The sequence below is a fragment of the Sminthopsis crassicaudata genome, chromosome 3, assembly GCF_048593235.1.
Source record: "Sminthopsis crassicaudata isolate SCR6 chromosome 3, ASM4859323v1, whole genome shotgun sequence".
In the NCBI taxonomy this organism is placed as follows: Eukaryota; Metazoa; Chordata; class Mammalia; order Dasyuromorphia; family Dasyuridae; genus Sminthopsis; species Sminthopsis crassicaudata.
The window spans coordinates 55,256,620-55,277,041 of record NC_133619.1 but is presented as its reverse complement, the minus strand read 5'-3'; positions in this window follow the sequence as shown (position 1 = coordinate 55,277,041).

Sequence of the window (20,422 nt, the reverse complement as noted above, 5' to 3'; positions counted from 1 at the left end):
TCTATGCTATCTTTTAGCAAGATCTAGTTTCCTTCCTGATCTCTTTTAATTAGATCATTTTTTCTTTTGATTGATCTGAGATAAAGATGGCTACCCCTGCTTTTCTGACTTCACCTGAAGCATAATGGATTCTGCTCCAACCTTTTTTTTTTTTAACCTTTACTCTGTATCTCCCTGCCAATATATACATATATATATATACATATGTATATATATATATGTATATGTATAGATATATAGACATATCTATATATATAAAACAAATAATGCATTTGTTTTATATATAACAAATCATATATACGATTATCTCAATAGATGCTAAAGAATGTTTGACAAAATACAGCACACATTTATTTTAAAAAATACTAGAAATCATGGGAATGAAGAGAATGTTTCTTAATATTGATATTACTTCATCATTTATGATACCCTTTAGTTAAATGTAATTTCCTTCTTTATCTCTTTTAATTAGATCTATTAATTTTTGCTTGATCTAAGATCAGGATTGGTACCACTGTTTTTGTTTTGTTTTGTTTTGTTTTACTTCAGCTGAAGCATAATAGATTTTGCTCCAGCCTTTTACCTTTACTCTGTATGTATCACTCTGCTTTTAATATGTTTCTTGTAAATAAGATTCTGTAAGATTCTGGCTTTTAATCTATTCTATTATCTACTTCAATTTTGTGGGAGATTTCATCCCATTCACATTTACAGTTAAAATTACTAACTTAGTATTTCCCACCATCCTATTTTTCCCCAATTTAAACTTCCCTTTTCCTTTTTCCCCTTTCCTTCTCACTAGTGTTTTGCATCTGACAATCAGCTCCCTCAATCTACCATTCCCTTTTACAGCCCCTCCCCCTTTCTTATCCCTTTCTACTTCTGTTCTACCTTATTTTACCCTCCCTTTCTTTTTTCCTTCCTCTCCTGTTTCCTTGTAGGGTGAAACAAGTTTCTGTATCAAACTAAATATGTCCGATATTCTTTCTTTGAGCCAAATCCTATGAGAATAAGATTCAAACAGTGTTCATCCCCCACCAAACAAAACCACTATTATTTGCAAATGATACTGTATACTTAATGCTAGATCATCAATCAATTAAAATATATGTGAAATAATGAACAACTTTGGCAAAATTGTAGAATGTAGGACAAACACACAAATTATCAATATTTCTTTTGGTGACCAACAAAGCTCATCGCTAAGAGATAAAGGAGAAATTCCATTTCAAATACCTATAAATAAAACAAAATACTTAGAGGCCTTCTTGCCAAGATGAATCAAGGAACTATATGAATTCAACTACAAAACACTTCACACAAATAAAATCAGTTTTTAAAAATTGGAAAACTATCATTTGTTCATGGCTAGAGTAGTCAACATAGTAAAAATGATAATTCTGCATTAACTAAATTATTTATTCAGTGTTATACCAATCAAACTACCAAAAACTTGATAGAGCTAAAAGAAATGATGAAATTCCTCTGAAAGAATAAATGAAAATTAATGGAAAACAAAGAAAGGTGGCCTATACATACTACATCTAAAACTATATTATAAAGCAGTAATCATAAAAATGATCTGCTATTGGTTATGAAATAGAGTGGCAGATCAGTGGAATAAACTTGATATATAAGACACAGTAGTCAATGACCAAAGTAAAAATGATAAATTCAAAGACCTCAGCTTTATATATAAGAACTAATTGCTTGAAAAATAACTTCTAGGAAAAAATGGAAAATAATGGGACACAAACTAGGTCTAGATCAATATCTCACACCATATACCAAGATAAATTCAAAATGTGTGAATGGTTTAGATAAAAGGATGACACCATAAGAAAATTAGAAGAGCATGGAAAAATCTACTCAGTTTTATGAAAAGAGTAAAAATTCATGATCAAATAAGATAGGAAGCATTATAAAATGCAAAATAGATAAATTTTATTACATTAGATTAAAATATTTTTACAAGCAAAACCAATGTAACCAAGATTTAAAGGAAAGCAGAAATCTGGGAAACAATCTTTACAGAAAGTGTCTCTAATAAAGGGTTCATTTCTCCAAAATTTAAAAAAAAAGTCAAATTTATAATAGAAGGCATTTTTCAATTGATAAATGGTAAAAAGATATGAATAGGCACTTTTTAGATGAAGAAATCAAAGCTATCCATAGGCATATAAAGAAGTGCTCTAAATCACTTTTGGAAGATGGGGAGGGAGGGAGAAAGATTTGGAACTCAGAATCTTATAAAATTGAATCTTAAAATTTTTTTCTTGATATGTAACTGGGGAAAAATAAAATATTAAAATAAATAAGCAAAACAGGAGGCATTACAAGATATAAAATACCTCTGAGACATCTCCTCACATTAATCAGATTGGCCAACATGAAAAACAAAGGAATATGATAAATGTTGGAGAGGGGTTGAGAAAATTGGGATACTAATACATCCTTAATGGAATTGAGTACTGATATGACTATTCTGGAGATCAATTTAGAACTGTGCCCAAAGAATAATCAACCTGTGCATACCTTCTGGCCCACTAATATCACTATTAGTTTTGTATCCCAAGGAGATCATAATCAAGGAGAAAAGACCTTCATGTGCTACAATATTTATTACAGTTCTTTTTGTGGTGGCAAAATATTAGTAACTGAATTGATGCTCATTAATTGGGAGATGACTGCACAAGTATATTGATGTAATGGAATTCTATTGGCAATAAGAAGTGGTGAATTGGAAGATTTCAGAAAAACCTGGAAAGTCTTGTACAAAGTGATGCAAACTGAAATCAGCATATCTAGGAAAACATTTTTCACATTATCAGCAGCTACATTGAGTGGTGATCAATTATGATTAACTCAGTTCTTTTCAGCAACATAGTGATTCAAGATAAGGACAAAGGGTTCACAAAGGAAAATGTTATCAATAATCAGATAAAAGAATTGATAGCTTCAAAAGGCAATTGAAGCATTTTTCCCCACTTACTTTATTCTTTCCCACATTTCCTCCTGTCCTGCTGAATCTGTTTCTTCTTTCACAATATGACTAATATGGAAATGTTTTAAATGATATATAGATATATAGATATAGATACACACACACACACACACACACACACACACACATACACACACACACTCAAATTGCCTCCCATCTTTGGAAGATGGGGAGGGAGGGAGAAAGATTTGGAACTCAGAATCTTATAAAATTGAATCTTAAAATTTTTTTCTTGATATGTAACTGGGGAAAAATAAAATATTAAAATAAATAAGCAAAACAGGAGGCATTACAAGATGTAAAATGGATAGTTTTGATTACTTTAAATTAAAATACTAAATATAAAATACTGTGGCTGAGATTTGAACAAAAGCAAAACATGGGGAAAGAGGAATTATTCCTAGTTACTCAATGACCTCACATCTTTGTGGTTTGATTTGTCTAAATCTGAGAGTGCAAGGTTGAGATCTCCCACTATTATAGTTTTACTGTCTATTTCTTCTTGCAACTATCTTAACTTTTCCTTTAGAAAGTTAGATGCTATACCACTTGGTGCATATATGTTTAGTATTGATATGGCTTCATTGTTTATGCTACCTTTTAGCAAGATATAGTTTCCTTCCTTATCTCTTTTAATTAGATCAATTTCTGCTTTTGCTTGATTGAGATAAGGATGGCTACCCCTGCTTTTTTGGCTTTACCTGAAGCATAATAGATTCTGCTCCAACCTTTACTCTGTATGTATCTCCCTGATTTAAGTGTGTTTCCTGTAAACAACATATTGTAGGGTTCTGACTTTTGATCCAGTCTGCTATCCATCTCCATTTGATGGCAGAGTTCATCCCATTCACAGTTAGAGTTAAAATTACTAATTCTGTATTTCCTGCCATTATATTATCCCCAGATTATGCTTTTTTCCCTTGACCCCCCTGAACCCCTTCCCCAATATTTAATTTATAGACCCCCCCTTGTGACGCGCAGCCCTCCCTTTTTAGTATCCCTCCCCCCTCCTTCCAAGTCCCTTCCCTTTTCTTGTACCCTTCCCTTATTCCCCTTTTCCTTTTCCCTTTTCCTCTCCCCCCTTTTAATGAGGTGAGAGAGAATTCTCTGAAAAACAAATATGTCAATTATTTACTCTTTGAGCCTACTCTGATGAGAGCAAGATTTCACACAATGTTTCTCCCCCTCTCTAAATTCCCTCAGATGTGGTAGATTTTCTATGCCTCTTCCTGGAATGTAGTTTCCCTCTTTTTATCACTCCTTCCCCTTTTTCTGATACTACCCCCTTCCCTTTACTACTCCCCCCCTTTTTTATATCAGTAAAATCAAATTATCCATGTGGACTTTCTGTATATCCACAACAGAGAGACAGTTCTCAAGAGTTTTTTTGTTTTGTTTTGTTTTTTACTTTTTTCTGTTTCTCTTCAGTCTTGTGGATGTAGATCAAATTTTTTGTTTGTCTGGTTTTTTTCTTAGAAATAAATGGAATTCCTCTGTTTCATTAAATGACCATCTTCTTCCAAGGAAGAAAATGCTAAACTTAGCTGGGTAGTTTATTCTTGGTTGCAATCCTTGATCTTTTTGTCTTTCGAAATATCAGGTTCCAGGCCCTTCGATCTTTTAATGTGGAGGCAGCCAGATCTTGTGTGACCCTTATTGTGGCACCTTGGTATTTGAATTGTTTTTTTCTAGCTGCTTGCAATATTTTTTCCTTTGTTTGGTAGTTCTGAAGCTTAGCCACAATGTTCTGTAGAGTTCTTTTTTTAGGGTCTTTTTCAGAAGGTGTTTGATGAATTCTTTCAACGCCTATTTTCCCTTCTGTTTCTATTATCTCTGGACAGTTCTCTTTGATGATTTCCTGTAAAATAGAATTTAGGCTCTTTTTTTGATCATAGTTTTTGGGAAGTCCAATGATCCTCAGATTATCTCTCCTAGATCTATTTTCCAGGAATGACCTCACATCTTAAATATATAGAGAATTGAGTCAAATTGATGAGAATATATCATTTCCATTCCCCAATTGATAAGAGGTAAAGGATATGAACAGCCAGTTTTTGGAAGAATTTATACATCATCAAATTGATACATAGTCACAGAGAAAATGCTCTAAATCATTACTGATTCACAAAATGCAAATTAAAATAACAGAGAAATAATCTCACCCTTATCAGATAAGTTAAAATGATAAAAGGGAAAAATTATAAATTAAGGACACATGAAAACATTGAGACACTAAGTCATTCATTGCTGGTAGAATTGTGAGCTGATTTCACCATTATTGGAGAGCAATTTGGAATTGTGCCTACAGAGTTATTAAACTGTGTATATCATTTGTCTATTAGGTCTGTTTCCCAAGATCATCCAGGAAAAAAAAGGCAAATATTTAAGCCACCTCCCTTAGCATTAGCAAGGTGTTATAAATCTTAGGGATATCCATCAATTGGAAAATGACAATAAGTTGTAGTATATGATTATGATGGAATACTACTATGCTATAATAAACAAGTAGATTTATTTTAAGAAAACATGGAAAACATAAAATAATGCAGATGAAATAAACATAACTGAGAAAACACTGTATACAGTAACAGCAGTATTATTCAAAGTGTAACTATGAATGAGTAAGCTATTCTGAGCCATATGAATACCTAAATCAACTTTTAATGGAAATGCTATTCACCTCCAGAGAAAGTATTAATGTATGGAAGTATGAATAGTGTGATCCACAACTCCCAATTCTACCAGCAGTGCCTTAGTGTCCCAATGTTTCCAAATGTCCTTCATTTGTCATTTTCCCTTTCTGTCATTTTAACCTACCTGATAAGGATGAGATGATTTCAATGTTATTGTAATTTGTATTTCCCTAATCAATAATGATTTAGAGCATTTTCTCTGTGATGACAGGTAAATTGGTGAAATACAAACTCTTCCAAAACTGGCTATTCATATGCTTTCACCTCTTAACTGGAAATCTATATCAAATGTTGGCCTTCTTGTAATGATTAATTTGGAGGAAAGCAAGTAGAGAACTTGGAACTTGAAATGTAACAAAAATAAAGTAAATATAAAACAAAAAATTAAGGTATTTTGTCATCAGGTCGTGGTTTTCATTGTCCTATTACTCCCATAACGAGACCCCCAGGTGCCCATCACTCCACTCAAAAAAAAAAAATCTTTATGTAGCTTCCCATTGTCTATAAAACACAAACTCCTTATTCTGACTTTTAAAGTCTCCATAATTTCATACCTATATCTCTCTCTTGGTTTCATATTACTCCCTTTTATGTGTGCAATGTTTTAGTCCTGTTCTCTTATTCTGATATTTCATTTTCTATTTCCACACTTTTGCACAATTCTCCCTAATGGAAATACAGTCCTCCTTTTTCTATCTCAAACTCGTCTCTATCCTTCAAGGTCCAAATTAGGTGCAATCTCTTTTCATCAATCCTTTTACTAATTATTATTCCTCTTGTTGTTGCTATTGTCCTCTATTTCCCCCATATTATGCTTATTTGAGCAAATATTGTGTTCTTCTTACCCTCAATAAAATGTTATGTGGGAGCAGGATTTTTTTTTCTTTATCTTGCCAGCACCTAGTCCATATAAGGAACCTAATAAAATGAGATTCCTTTAATCAAATTAAATTTATTATTATTTGGTACATGAGCAACTGATATTTTTGTGGGGTTTTTTCCAACAGTTTAAGGCTGTGATCGAAGTTACACATTAATAATATCAAACTGAGGGCTTTAGTAAGGATGAGAAAGTAGAAATATTAGAGGGGGCAAGGTTGATAGTAAGGCGATATTACAGGAATTTATTGCAATAGCTCAAGGTCATGTAAGGAGTGAGTTCTTTATCTTGAAGTAGCATGATACAGAAGAATCATGTTAGATGGTGTCAGGAGATCTCAGTGCATCCTACCTTTGACGTTTATTATGTGAACTTGTAAATTGCTTAATCTTTTTTAGACATAGTTTCCTAATCTATATTATAGTGATAAGAATGACTGCTGAAAAATTTTCAATGGGGATATGAATATCAAATGAAATTACATCTATAATATGCTATTGACATTTGTCTGTTGGCATGGTATTTAAGTGTTAGTTATTATTAACTAACTTTCATATCTTATTGATAACAATGATATAAGAATATAAATGTGAAACTCAAATTTGCTGTTAGCAGGTAAGGACTGTAGCTCATGCCTCACTCTATAAATGTGCAAACTCTAAAACTAAAATACCCATTAGTTGCAATGAATAGCTATTTTTCACATATAAAAATAATGTGATTCACCCACAGTCATGTGGTGTACTTGTATTTTTCCCAGTAGAGACAGTGGATTTGCAATGTTCTCCCTTATTCTTTTATCCAGTTCTCTCATCACCTGTATCACACATTTTCCAGACAGATTAGTTTTTCAGATTGTATAAGGAAAGGGAAAGGAATAGAAGAAAGCTAACTAGCCTTCACTGAGACTGAATCAATGACCTTTGCCTAAATTAGCTCCCCATGCAAACCTGCTACAGGCAGTCACTTGGCTCACATAGAACGCACTTGGCAAGAATAAAACTTGGACTCCATAAAAGATTTATTTATTGGGGTCAATGCCACGAATGAGTTAGAAAAACTGGACATTTTTAATCAGTTTCCTCCTGCTCAAAATAGTTTAAAAGCTAAATTTAGAAGCATAGTAAATTCATTTATTTTTAAAAAATGCATTCACACAGGCAAGTTCCTATTAATTTTCCAAAACACATGTGTTGTTAGGATTTCAAGATTAACATTTGGTATGTGAGGTCTATTACTGGGCCATAGCAAATTTTTTTGCATTTTTCAAAAAGCAGCAAATGTTCTTTACTAAACTTAGAAGTTAGGATAGTATTTCAAGATAAGGTTTTCTATTATTAATTCATTTTGGCATCAATGATTAGAAAGAATATTAGCTTATACAAGAGTTAACCACAAAAGTGAGAATTTTTTTAATATTCTGAACTGGATTGTCAGTTTTACAGCCATATTTAAAAGCACTCAGCTAAAAAGGATCTTAGAAATCATGTAGTCTAAATTTTCATTTTCCAAATGGAAAACCTAATTTAACCATTTAAAGCCATTTAACATCTGTCTGGTCATGGCTATACATATAGTAAATAATAGAACTAGTTTATGAAATATTAACCATTTTTCTTTGTCAATCTTCATTCCTACTGAGTCTGATATATACCTTCAAGAAGAATCCCTTTAACTAAATCACTGATAATTTCAATCTCTTCTCCCAGTAAGTGGTAATATATGCCATACAAACATAGGAACTTTGGAGACAACTCACTGGATTTGGGGATTGCTCTAATTAGAGAATTTTGCTTTATCAAGCAAATAACTGTCTCTCCCTGCAATCTCTACTCTATTTTTCCTTCTCCCTCCTGGGATCAAAAATAATAAGCCTCTTGAAAATGACAACTTTTTTGATATTTAAAAGAAATCATCATGTCCTTCTTAAATTTTCACTTATCTGGGGTAAAAGACCAGAGTTTCTTTAAGTAATTCTTATATCATTATCAAGCTATCTTCTAAAATCTTAGGTATTCTCTTTTGGATGATCTTTATGTCCATCTGAAGTGTGGAATGCCTTCCTTAATATAAGCAATGAGTTATTGAAGATTGAGGACTAGTACCCCAGTTTCTTGACCCTTGTCCAATATCCTTTCTATTTAGCAGGTCAAATATAATGAAATTTTATGAAGTGTGTAGCCCTGAGGTAAACTTATGAAGATGAGCAGCAAAGTAAACAATGTAATTTCTGTTTGGTTTTATACATTATGCAAATCTTGTTTGTAAATTTGCTTATATTTCCTTAGCCCCACTCGACTAGTAGTAAACTATACTTGAGTGTTCATTCTATTATATACTCTTAAAATTGGAGAGGACATAAGGCTCATGTCTAAATTCTGTTGTACAATCATTTTCTTAGTCAATGTTATTTTTTTATTTCCTTGTTATAAGACTTAAATGAAAATAATCTTACCTTTTTAGACCACAAACAATTGATGTAACTATTATCCTTACTAAACAAAAAACTTAGAACACATAAGACAATGTGACTTTGGATTCAGGATCAATTCAAGAACATTTTTCTGTAGAAGCTAGAAAATATTGACTACAATGTTGGAAACCTAAACCTAATTGTTAGCTGAAGTAGCCTTAAAAACTGTGAGTCAGAATTATAAAATGCTAGAGTTTAAAAAGACATTATCTCAATTTTCCAATCAGAGCCCTCATTCTATAGACAATGAAATTGAGGCTCAGCTATAGGAAGCCATTTTTACTGGTTTATTGGAAAGCACCATATGCTATACTTGTGTTTTAAAATTGAAGAGAAGTCATAAATAGGCTTTCCTTGCTATCCAATGGCAACATTTTTCCCTAGTTCTTTTTCTCAGAACATAAGAAGAAAAAATACAGACATAATAAGACCCTCTTCAATTACAAGATGATATAATGGAAAAGACATTAAACTCTCCTTGGGGGTAAGAGAGACCTATATTGTACTATCAAATCTGGCAATAATTGTCTTTGGAACCGTAAGCATATCACTTTATTTCTCTCTTGATATCAGTTTCTCCATTCACAAAAACAAGGGATTGAGTTGGTGATTTCTATGGTCCTTTCCAATTCTATCTAAATTTGTTTTTTCACTTAAGCCTTCCCTCTAAGATTTTGATTTTGATTTTCAAGCTGATATAAACATACAAAAATACAAATATCAATGGGGGAAAACAATGCAAAACTTTTAAAACAATCAGGAAAAATTCAATTATTAGTTGAATCAAAGACCTATTAGATTTCTTAGCAGAGAACTCAAAGTTAATCCAACCTTTTAATTTTACAGATAAATAAACTGACAAGTAAACCACAGAATCAAGTGATTTATAGAAACATAGTACTCTTATCCAGCTGCTCTCATTTCTGTTTTTTTTTTTTTTCCCCTCATTGTTTGGGAAAAGCAATGGTTAGGTAGGTCAATGAATAACTGGCTGTGAAATGCTTTGATGTGTCTAATTTTAAAAGTTTATTTTATAAAAGGTAAAATTCATTAGATTAAATTTCACTGTATTTTGAAGATTCAAAACTTCTTTATCCATGCCTGATGCCTTTCTCACATTCTTTCCTTTTCTGGTTCTGTCATGACTACAACAGAAAGGCTGAAAATTCATGAGAAAGACAACTTTTACAATATTTCCAGCTCAACACGAAGCAGGAAACATAAGCAATCCCATGAGAAAGTCCATTTTTATCTCCTTTCAGCTTACTTTTTCAAACCCATGGGATTAGGAGAGTTCAGATTAGCATTTTCTCTGAAATCTTTCGAGTTTCTTCATCATACTAACTAGCAGTGTTCAGGATCATCTGCAATGAACTATAATTGTGGTTAACTTTTGTTTCTGTTAATGTTACAACAAAGCTTTGGTGATTTACTAACAGGGAACATTTGAAAAGTGTTCTGACCAAATTCTAGACATTTTTGAAAATTGCAAATGGTGTTGATAAATGCTGCTCAATAGTCATTAAATTTGAGTTACCAAGTTCTTTTCAGCAAATAAATAGAAGGATTTGTAATGCAAAATAATACTTTGTGGCCATGAAAATTCTATACCCTATTATTGTCGAACCAGTTTATTTGTACCAGAAAGCCTTTATACTCCTTATTTCATACTTTATAGCAGCAGCATCCTGGCTATAACTTATAAGGGATTTAGAATCAGTGCATTCATAATTTGATATTACTGTAAGAATTTTATGACATCATTGTAAACAGGAAATGCAGCATCTAAAGGCTAGTGAGAAGAAAAGTAGAATGGACAAATAGACTAATTAGAGTAAATCTTCCTGGTAATATTATCTGTACCTAAGACCATTTTAGACAGGATAGCTGAGCTCAAGAGTCTGTTTGCATTAAGCTTGTAAAGAGGCTGCTAACTGCCAGTTAAAAAACAAAACCAAACAAAAAAACAGTTGAGTAGATAGTGCCACATTAAACACCAATTCAGGAAGCCTATTAAAAGTTAAGCTTTGATTAGGATCTCCCACAGGCTGAGTCCCTTGGACAATGAAGAGGCAGACCAAAGGAGAGTTGGCCAAATTAGTTCACCATAAGAGTTAGTCATGAATTGTTCCAATGAGATCTGACAATAAGAAAAATGTAGGACTTGGATTTTTAATTTTATCATGGTGGCAAAAAAAAAAATCAAAGGAACTCTTAAATGATCTATAGAGAGAAAGGTATAAATTGATTTCCAGGGCTTTGTCTCTACAAAATGTAGATTTGGCATTTATCCTATTAGAGTAAATCAACAGGAGAATAAAATGTTCCTATATCTATCCATTTCAGAATAATTGTCCTGCTTCACATCGTATATACCAGGAAACCAGACATCTTGCCATCTGCCTTGCTGTCACATGAGTACCAGACCCTCCCTTTCCACCTCTTGTTCTCAGAATAATAATTCAATACTAATATTGCTACTGCAAAACACCGGAATAAGAACTTGTCCTAACTATGAATTCACTCATATTCCCCTAAATATGTTGTCTTCCCCACTAGAATATGAATTTCTTAACTGATAGAGAATAGCAGACATGACACACAAAAGGAACAGCAATAAGCAATAGGGGAGAAGAATGAAAACACTAAAACCAATTGTCTCATACATCTTATGCCTTATATCTGCATAGATTATGATCACTAAATCTTAAGATAAAGAGATTCTAACACAAGGGAGTGAAATCAACCTCATATGGATTACCAAGACTTAATGAAGAGGAATCATGACAGGAATGTGGTTATAGCGAAGTATCTAACCTTAATTTAGTCTAGGGTAGATTAAAATGATGATGGAGTAGCATTCTAGAAATAGTAGATAATTTTGGGAGATATTCAAGTACCATAGAAGAAAAAACACTCTGAAATCAACTTGGATGATGTTCAAAAGTGAAAAAAACAGGATTCGTATTTCTTTGTGAGTGTAATAGTGACCTCTGGAACAGTAGGCAGAAATAGATAAGTAATATAGAAAACAAATCACAAATCTGTTGTGAAGCTTTATCAAGCAATGATGGTGGATATCAATTTTCAGTAGATCTAGTGGAGTTCCTTGACAAAAACAGAGCAGACAAATACATTCTTGAGTTGTTTTAATGATCTGTTTCAGTCTTTAAAAGGTAGAGGAATCAATATGATGAAGTTACTTAAAATCTGATTTTTGCCAAGAAAAAAACAAGTGGTTGCTAAAAGAAAAAATGATGATTACCTTTGGGGAAGTGACTACTCAGGGAATCTATGAGAGAAGAGAAAAGCTGGGCATCGTCTAATGCACATCCTAGATTTTGGGATACAGAAATGATCTAAATTCTACAGGGAAGCTGGCTGAAAAAAAAAGATGGAAGATTGTCAAGAACAAATTCTGAAGGTATACAGAAGTAATATAGTAAGAAAATAAGGGGGAAGCCATCTGAAGAGACTGATGTGAATATAATTGATTTGAATTTTTGAAAGCTATAGATATCAAATTTAAATGTATATAACAATATATAATAAAAGGAAGAAAAAGAAAGTAGCAATCCTGTTAGAACAGTGTCAGGAGTGCTAAAATTCATTGTATATTAAAGTTGATGATGAATAGTAAGGAATATAAAAGGGTATGTTTATATTTATGTTATGACCAGGATAAAAAAAAGACAAAATCTTCAAACTCTTTGTATGGATAACCAGAAATGTGGACTACATGATAGTGAACTTTGGTAAAAGGTTTCAATGGGTTAGTGTCATGTAGGAGAGATGTCTCTAGTGGAGTACTCCAAGGATTTGATGTCTTCATCCAAGTAATTAATAAATATACATATATATATATATATATATGTATAAGTCAAATATATGTATGTGGGTACATATGCACATATAGGTACATATAAATATGCATACATATATTTAATGATTACTTGGATGAAAATGTTAGGGATACCCTTATCAAATTTTCAGATAATATATAATTACTAACGTTGAATACTAATCAAAAGCCAAAATCAAATTTTCAGATAATAAAAGCTGGAATTACTAACATTGAATACTAATCAAAAATCAAATAGATCTCAATATCTTAAATCAGTGACCTAAATTTAGTACTACCCAACACTGACTTTTTCTCTGCTGAAACTAAATAGGAACAAAAACCCACATTTGGGTTTATGTTTTTAAAAACGATCATGAAGATAAAGCTAGAGATAATTATGTTTTTAAAAAAAGAAATGAGTTTTTTTAATGGACCACAAATTCTATCTGTTCATATTAATGCCATTGAAGTTGTCAAAAACAAAACAAAAAAAATTAGTGTGATATTAGACTGTGCTAAAATACATGTTTCCAAATGAAAATAATGATACCTCTGATGTGTTCTGATTCAACCATGTCTCAAATATCATGTTCAATTCTAGGTAATACCTTTTGGAAAGGACATTGATGAACAAGAACAAGTGTGCAGGAAGATGATGGTAAAGAGTCATAGATAATAAGGAACTATACAATAATTATTTCTCATAGGGATCAGTTGGAGGATCTGAGATTGTTTAGCCCAAATAAGAAAAGACTTAGAAGTAGCATGGTTGCTATCTTCAAATATTTAAAGTATTGTCATATGGAAGAAGGTTTAGATTTCACAGTATCTAGGAAGGAAAAGGTACTTCAGAAGCCTTTTAGTCCAGCCAAAGCTGATCAAATACTCTGTTCCCAACGTTCCTGAAAAATCATTACCCTCTTGAAGACCTCTAAGACTAGAGAGCCTATGATCTCCTGAGGAAGCCCACTCTGCTCTTGGACATCTTTAATTATTAGGACATGTTTGCTTATATTGGACCAAAATTCTGTGCTCGTTTAGGTTTTTTGAAATGTGTTCAATAATAAGTACAATATTTCTTGGGGAAAATGTTTTGTTTTGTTTTGTTTTACTTTTAAAACATAAATAACATGTTATAATTATTTTAATAGAATATATTGACTTAAGACAACTACAGATTGAATTCTACTCCCCAACAAAATAAAATTGTTTTAATAAATGATAAAGGGTTATAAAAGACATATTTTTGGTTTGTTTCCTTTTATTTTGCTCTAACAAGCATTATCTCCTTATCTCATCTAATTGGGAAGAACAGTGGCCTTTTTTACGTGTTGACATGCCTTTCCTTAGGAGATCCCCCATGTAAGTAGAAATGAAGATACTCAATTGGTTTTATCCCTACTGTAATTAAGAACTTCTGAGCTCATATGATCATGTGATCATGCCTCTAACTATGCAATCCTATGCATTCTATGCTACCATGCTCAGCTAATAGACTTATTCTGCTTGTCTTCAATGACAATTAGAAATAATGGAGAAAAGTTTTAAAGAAACAGAATTCTGTTCTGAGTAAGGAAAAAACTTCCTAAGCTATCTTGAAGAAAAATAAGCTATTGAATTCAGCAGAGGCTGGACAACTTTCTGAGTTGTTTTATTTTATTATTTATGGAATAAAATAAGCATTTCTGTAACATAAAACAATTAAAAAGGTAATTTCACATGAATCTGCAAATCTACTATGCAGAACTTGCTATTCCTTTCAAACACAACAACATTATGAAGCAAATTTATTTTCTTTCCTTCAGCCCTACATGGTTACCATTAGAAACAAATGGGTATATGCATATGTGTGTACGTATGTAAATTTTTTTCCACAAACATGGTTCTGTTTATATAGTTCTCTCAATGCAGATACTGACTTTCTTCATATGTTCTTTATATATTTGTTTGTTTTTATGAGATGTTTTGAAAGGGCTCTGGTCTACTTACATGTCAGATTCTTTGAGCTCAGAAGTCCTTTCCCACTATCAGTTTCAGAGGTTCTTCATTTGTCTCATTAGGAAAACAAAAACAACAACAACCAAAAAAACCCTTATACTAAATTGTTCCCATCACATTTCTTTGCAAACAATTTATAGTTGGCCATTTCCATTGGAAATTACAAATGGAATGGTTTTTGATATTCTATCCTAAGATAAGCACACTTCCACTGGATCTCTGTAATTTCATATAAATTTGTTGCTTCTGATAGCTCTCCCCTAACCCTCTTCCCAGAATCAGAGTAATTGAATGGAATGGGAATTTTTTAAAGGAGAGAGATAAAGAATCATTAGCACCTTTCATAAATGCTGAAATGCTATAAGATATATACATTCAAAGATGTATATGAACTACAGTACAAAAGATATATATATAGATAGATATAGATATAGATATATAGAGAGATACCTATAATTGTAGAGATCAATATATGCATACACACATACATACACACACAATGGGCATAATATTTTGCAAAACATAGATTCATAATCTCTCCCCCATTATATGTTCCTTCAAAGCAGGGACTATCTTTTATCTGTCTTTATATACCTAGCACTTAAGACAATGTGGAGCACATAATAAGTATTTAACAAATGTTTAGAGGCTCATTGATGGCCATCTCGTTTGACACTGATTCCATAAATGAGGAAACTGAAGCTCAGGGATATGTAATAAATAATAACAGTTTTTATATATAGTGCTACGTATGAAATGCTTTACAAATAGTATCTCATTAGATCATCACAAAAAACACTGGGAGAAAGGGGATTTTACTATCCCCATTCTGCACCTGAGGAGACTGAGGCAAACAGGGAGAAAGTGAGTTGCTCATGATCACACAGCTAGTAAGTATATGAGGCTGGATTTTAACTCCATTCTTCCTGACCCCAGACCCAATGGTCAATAAAAGTGATTTTCGTGTAATCTTAAAGTGTTTACATAACACTTTAAAGTTTTCAAAGCTCTATACATATACTATTTCATTTGACCTTCCCAATTACCCTGAAATGTAGATGTTATTATTATTCACATTATAGAAGGAACACTGAGACTGAGTTGTGTCCAGTGTCTGAGGCTAGATTTGAACCCTACTGATCCACCAAACAGCCTGGTTGTGTTGATCTATGCAAATTCTGTTTTAATGACTGTGTCAGGAAATCAAATAGTGAAAATTTAAAACAAATGCTTTCTGGATAATTATGTTGGGTAAATCCTAATAGGTAGATCGCATAGGCAAACCACTATTAATGATAAAATATCCCTTTTTTAGTTTGGAATATGCTCTGCCAAATAGAGTAAGAATGGAATTTTGAAAGCCAGAGTAAAAATCACTATGAAAACAATCTAAATTTTTAAAAAAATAACCTGAGGTCCTCTGGTTATTTGTTTATATGGAAAGAAATAAATTTTGGAAAAATTTACTAATTGAATACTCAGTTCAGGCTTGGTGCATGAAATTGCCCATTTTGAAAATCCTAATGCAGCAGTCCTCCATATGAATGTGCTGATGAATCTATCTGAGCACAGTAAGGGAAATTTTTCTGTTTTAGCAAAATAAGCTACTTGCCATGGTGGTTTCACCTGTTATTTATTGGCACTTCAAACTAAAGGTGTAAAACTGATATTCCCTGTTTTATTTCTTTAATCCATTCCTTTTTATAAAAAATTCCTGGCTGTAGGCAAAAATTATGAATCATATTTTGAAGTGTTTTCTAATAACACTAATTTTTTCAGACCTTCCTTCTTGTTTAAGAAGTTCTTGCGGTAAAATCAGATCATAAGAATCTGGGGTTAGAAGAACAAAAAGAAACATGCATCTCATTCTGAATATTATTAGAATGACTAGCATCTACATTCAATAATACTAAGAACCTAGTTTCATAACCCCATAGGATTTGAAACCCATCAAGTTCTAAGCTATGACATTCTCTTTTCAGAAAGACAGGGAACATGACATTCATGGCATCGTAAATTTTTAAGCATTCCATAAAACATTCACTCCAAATGGCTGCTCGATTATTACAAGACCATAAAAATGTACCTGCATTAATTCTTCTTCTATGGCTCTTAGTGGCACGGAGGTGACCATTCTAAAAGGCTCAGTCAGCCCAGTATGAGTGCTGGCAGATCTCGGCAAACTGGACAGTCTTTGAACATAGACCTGGCAGTGGGCTGGATGCCTATCAATGGTGGAGTAGCCTAGGTAAGCTTAGCAGTTCCTCAACAGATGGTAGGCCTTCTGGTAATGAATATTGTTGGCCACAGTAACTCAATAAGTGGACTATTAATATGAATAACTGACATTTTGATAATGATTTAGTGTTTGCAAATCTCTTTATAAACATTAGCATAATTAAGCCTCACAATTAAGTTCAATTCTCTTCAGTAAGGGTTATTAAGCACCTGCTATTCAGTAGAACCTTATCTAGAACCTAGAGATATAGGGGGAAAAAAACAATATTTCCCTATTGGTTTCTTTGTCTCAAATCTTTCCAAAGTCATTTTCCAAAATGTAGGCTTGTCATGAAACCCCCTTACTCTATTGACTTTAAAATTAAAGAAAAACTTTGTTTACCATTTAAAGCCCTTCATACCCTAGTCCTAACCTAATTGTCCAACTTTACTACTTATTACTCTTCTTGATGTATTCTATGATTCAGCTAAATGTCTGTTTGCTGCTCTGTACAGATTTTCATCTCCTCTTTCAGTCTTGAGTACCTGTATTCCTATACTTTTTATATTCTACTTCATCTCTGTTCCTTAGAATCTTTAATTTTCTCCAACACCCAATTTTAGTACTATCTTTTATATAAAGTTTTTTTTTCCAATTCTCCCCCCACTACAAACATTTTCCTTCTTCCTCAAAAAATATTTTGTATTCACATTATATGCATTTTGTATGTACTTGTACATATCATCTCCCCCCCAAAATTATCTAAACATCAGTCTCCTCATTTGTAAAATGAGAATAATAGCAATACCAATCTCCCAGGGATTCTGTAATGGTCAAATAAGATAACATATATATGCCATATTATAAACCATAAGATGTTATATAAATATTAGCTCTTCTTCATCTCATATTATCATTATATTTTGGTATCTTCAGCTTTTAGCAAAATGACTGATAAATAATAGGTTCATGAAAAATGCTTATTGTTTGATTGGGGCAATGCATATTTACAATAAATAAATACAAGTTAGATTCCAAGAGAGATCAGGGAATTAGGAAAGACCTCAAAAAAGAAATAGTACTTGAACTAAAGGTCTTGAAGAAAGTTATGTATTCTGAGAAATGACATGGGGTAAATGGATAGATCCTTATAGGAATTCAGGACCTCCTGTTCAAAGGTTTGTCAGTAGGAAATAGAATGTAAAACATATGTAATAGCAAGGACACAAATCTGCCTGAAACATAGTCTAAATGAGAAAAATAGGAACTCATCCCAGAAAGATTGAAGCCAACTCTAGACATCAAATTGAAGAGTTTGTAATTGATCCTAGAAGTAATAGGGAAGCACCATATTCCTTTGGACATAGTACCCACAGGGAAGTCATAATACCCTACATGGAAAGAAAACAAATCACTGTCACCAAGCCTCTCTGCCTCAGTCTCCTTATCTACTATTTGCTCAAATCCTCATATTTGAGGTGAGGGGAGTCAGAATGTAATATTATTTGTGTAGATTTAGTACTGAAGCCTAGAAATGATTGTAAAGGGCTTTTTATTCAAATTCTTCATCCTCAATAGAAAGTTATTTAAGTTTCCTGTCCCTTATAGCCATCTTCCAATTGGGGTCTACCTTTGGAAGCATCTAGAGAGTTGCCTGATTTTTTCCACTTTTAATTTTCTGAATTGGTATTTTTAAAATCAGGATCCCCAGTCTTGTTATAAGAAGTAGCTGCTCTTCAGATCCATAAAGTTTTGAGAATGCCTAAGGGATAGAAAGGTACTGAGAACAGATCAATGGATGCCAGTAATATGGTTGAGGAATCAGGGTCTGAATTGGAAGAAATGCCAACACAAATAAAAAAGGTGAGACAATCTGGTACCTATATGCTTCCCACAGAGCACTTAGATTAAAGTCAATGAAATGAGCTATAAGGTCAATAGAGAATCAGAGATAGGAAACCCTTCTAGATTAGATACAAGGAATGACACACAGTAGAGAAATGTTCTCTTCTCTATTCATTTCTTCTTCTTGCTCTTGGTAATCTCATCTACTCTAGTAGGTTAAATTATCATCTCTATGGAGATGACTATATATCCTGCTAAATTCACCCTTGAACTTCATTCTTAAACATCCAATCATTTTCTGGGATGACCTTTTTGCAAGTAAAAATAAAAGACTGACTTCATCATCTTCCTCTTTAAAACTCTACTATATTTTTTGCAAATTAAGACAACTCTCAGATACCACTACACACCTGTCAGATTGGCTAAGATGACAGGAACAAATAATGATAAATGTTGGAGGGGATGTGGGAAAACTGGGACACTAATGCATTGTTGGTGGAGTTCTGAAAGAATCCATCCATTCTGGAGAGCAATCTGGAATTATGCCCAAAAAGTTATCAAACTGTGCATACCCTTTGATACAGCAGTGCTACTACTGGGATTATATCCCAAGGAAATAGTAAAGAAGGGAAAGTATGTGCCAAAATGTTTGTGGCTTTTTGTAGTGGCTAGAAACTGGAAAATGAACGGATGTCCATCAATTGGAGAATGGTTGGGTAAATTATGGTATATGAAGGTTATGGAATATTATTGTTCTGTAAGAAATGACCAACAGGATGAATACAGAGAGGCTTGGAGAGATTTACATCAACTGATGTTGAGTGAAACGAGCAGACCTAGGAGATCATTATACACTTCAACAACAGTACTGTATGAGGATGTATTCTGATGGAAATGGATATCTTCAACATATAGAAGAACTAATCCAATTCCAATTGATCAATGATGGATAGAATCAGCCATACTCAGAAAAGGAACACTGGGAAATGAGTGTAAACTGTTAGCATTTTTTGTTTTTCTCCCCAGGTTATTTTTACCTTCCGAATCCAATTCTTCCTTTGCAACAACAAAATTCGGTTCTGCACATATATATTGTACCTAGGATATACTATAACATATTTAATATGTATGGGAATGCCTGCCATCTAGGGGAGGGGTGGAGGGAAGGAGGGGAAAAATTCAAAAAAGAAGGGAGTACAAAGGATAATGTTGTAAAAAATGTTATAATTATAAAATTAATTAAAAAAAAACTCTACTATTTTTAGCCATCAAAGTATAATGCTCTTATCCAATCAGTCAACAAGGCTTGAAATTTTGGATTTTTTTTTTTTTTACTTTTCTCTCTCCTGTAAAGAGCTAGAACTGAGCAAATGCACTTGGATAATAGAGCACATGAGACTAATTGCCAATTGGATGGTTCCACATTAACTTGTTTGAAGGTTGACCCTCCCCAGCTGTTCTGTGCTG